Source organism: Gobio gobio (assembly GCF_949357685.1).
Source record: "Gobio gobio genome assembly, chromosome: 6".
NCBI classification, from domain to species: Eukaryota; Metazoa; Chordata; class Actinopteri; order Cypriniformes; family Gobionidae; genus Gobio; species Gobio gobio.
The window spans coordinates 7,570,625-7,574,156 of record NC_137102.1 but is presented as its reverse complement, the minus strand read 5'-3'; positions in this window follow the sequence as shown (position 1 = coordinate 7,574,156).

Genomic DNA, 3,532 nt, shown 5'->3' with positions numbered 1-3,532 from the left:
AAGTAGAACCACAGACGATCCAATTAAAGCATTTAAAGATTGTGACCGTCCAACATGTAATCCAGACACTTCTGCCATACACAATGGTTATAAATAAATATATACATACTGTATAGTAAAACAGTCGCATTGTGAAATATTATAGAATTTATTATGATCAATGTTAAAAATAGTTGTTCTGCTTTTTGGGGGGAGCAACCAAATTTTTGGGGGGATTCTTTGATGAAAAGAAAGGTCAAAAGAACAGCATTTATTTGAAATAGAAATATGTTGTAACATTATAAATGTCTACTATCATGTTTGACCAATTTGTGTGTTCTTGTTGAATACAAATTTGTTGAAAAAACTAATCGGTAGTGTATGCTAATTGTGTTACTTATAGCAGGGTTTTCATACTTTATGATGCTAAGGACCCCAAAATATGATGAACCTTTTATGAGGGACCCCCTTCCTAAAATCCATCTAGATATTTGTATGTATGAAATAACATTAAATAAATAGTAAGCAGAAGCGACTTACAAATGAGAGCAATAGAAGCAACTAAAACAGTCAAGGGCAACAATATGCAAGTGCTGTAACAGGTCTCAGTTAATCTACCACTGTATAAGGGAACAATATGTTATATTGGGGGAATAAATGGGTTAACTATCAGGAAAATTAACTAATTATTAATACTGTAAGTATTTTTTAATTAAGGAGTAATTGTGTACAGGGTAAATATGAATCTAGGGGCTGTAAACTAAAGTGGTGCTTGTTCCCCTCTTGTTTCATGTATAGTTACAGGGTAAGTACAATAAAAACACGTACACAAACTGATATCACTCGTAAAAGTTTTTTAAAAACAGATTTACAACACTTGTTCGTTTCTCTTGCTTGGCTTCGTCCTCCTCTTGTTCCTCTTCTTTATCGTCCTTGCCACAGATGAATATTAACCCTCTGGTGCTCTTCGGTCATTTCTGACCAGAACATTTTCGATTTTGAAATTCTAAAAATCATAGCTTCATCGGAATGATATGAAACTTGGTGACTTTATTGGCATTAGGATTGTGAACACGCAAAAAAAATTGAGGTCATGATTTGAGCATGCTAATTGGTCGTAAAAAAAAAAGTTGACCTTTCATTATCTTCGGTCACAAATGACAGACCATAGGAAATGAATGCGAAATCGGCGAAAACACAAAAAATTCACCAAATATTTGTGTGCACAATCTACAAATCGGCCACAATGCTGAAAAAAATGTCATCAAGAGTGTGATATTGACACATCCACTCACACACAGACACAGACACACACACACAAACACACACACACACACACACACACACACACACACACACACACACACACACACACACACACACACACACACACACACACACACACACACACCTATGAACTGTGTTTATGGAATGTGAAAAAGTTTATGGAATGTGAAATTCAGTCATAATGCAGAAAAAGCTCACATAAATGAAGGGGTGACACTCTAAATCTTCTCACACACACACACACACACACACACACACACACACACACACACACACACACACACACACACACACACACAAACAAACACGCACAAACTGTGCACTTGGAAGCTCAGGCTTGATCCTTTGCATCTTTCTGAGCATTTAAAAAAAAAAAAAAACATAATTCACATAAAGTGTTATAATTGAATGAATGTTTAAAAAAAACAAATTCTGGATATAAAAATGGGTAGTAAAAGGCTTCATTGCTTTCTCTTCCTAACACAGTGATTAGGTTTGACTGTATACATAATAATAATAATTATTATTATAATCATAATGCAAAAACTAACACTTTAAATCACTATTTCTAACAAATTTTATTTTTTATAATAAATAGTCTTTGAGATTGTTTAAATATATATTCAAATCCATAAAAAAAACATTAAATGTGTTCAAAAGAGAACTATGGAATTCACAAGCCTCTCCATAGAGACCTCTAGTGGTTACACCCGTGGTTGCATGTTTCCATAAATAATTCCAACAGAGGGCGCTACTCTGCCTTCAAAAAAATATTGAAGGCATAGACTCTATTTTAACCTGAAATACTGTTTTTTTATTGTATTATTTTCAATGGCAAAAATAGACCATAATTATTGCATAAATATTAATAAGTACCATCAATTAATCTCAAAATACAAAAGAAAATAGAAAAATATTATTGAAGAAAAATAAATTACATTGGTTTTATTGGGGTGGAGGAAGTTTAATTTTTAGATGTCCAGTCACTTATGACCAGGAAGATAACCAAAGGTTAACCCAAACGAAGAGCACCAGAGGGTTAAGAAGGAATAATTTGTTAATTTTCCTGATAGTTATCCCTTTATTCCCCAAATATTACATATTGTTCCCTTATACCCACACATAAATATACTTTATAGTTACACAATAATTACCAAAAGTTATGCTGTAAATTCGCTTTACTTATGCAGAACTTTCCGGGCCTTAATCTGAAGCATTACCGAAAACTGCCTTACAACCCCAGCGAGCAAGATAGAGGGGACTATAGTGAAAAAAACTCCCTAGAAAGATACAAAGCAAATACAATTCTGGAACGTATATACTGTATATGGCAAGAAAGGAGAGAAACATTTAGAAATGAAATGTTTGCTAGACTATAACCATTTTTGCTTTGTCTTTTTATTGTCTGATATTTTCTGAGGAACCTTTAGAACCTTCTGGAGGACCCCAGTTTTAAACCCCCTGACTTATAGCATATATTTTATTTTGTTCTTATTTAGTTTGACAAGGTATATCACAAAGTCTAGTTTTTGCATCTCTATTACAAGGTTTAAAAACAGCAGAAATTGGCAACTATGTGGCGTGGGCCCACATTCCCCTCACGTTTCTCATTAGCGCACCATGTCCTTGTAAAAGTGCCCTCTCTTCAGGGCTTGTGACCCTGAAAATAGTATTCTAACCTCTAATGAGAAACAGCAATATGGGCCACTGCTATGTCCATCTCTGCTAAACACACCTGTTTCTCATAACCCTATCTGGACCTGTCGCGCTCATCCACTGCCAAAGAGCTGGCGGCTGGCAGACTGAGGGTGAATTACTGGAACCTCACAACACATAGAACGGCAGAACATGAGAAGAAAACATTGGTTTAGTATAAAATGATACAGATACCTTGAAAATAAAAATGTACCATTTGTTCAAGAAAACCAGTGTATTAGTATTGGATATCCTTCAAATGCTATAGCTTTCAGAATCATTTTGTTTCATTTCTGTAAGTGTAGCACCTGTGGTTTTTTGGTGGGAACTGTGTTGTTTGCCATGGTAAGTTTGAAAGTAGAGGTTCGTTCGAAGGTAAATAGAAATGGATAAGGCACCTGCTCTGGCACAGACGCTTCCTGATACTTAAGAGGGCAAATAAAGTCGGTTTAGAGCCCAGCAGTGCAGCTTTAATACGGTAGAGTTGTTTTTTTTACATTAGTGCTTAGCCTCGTTAAGTTGGAAAAACAGTTCAGGCCGGTGCGGTGCTAGACTTGTGTGGTGCAACAGA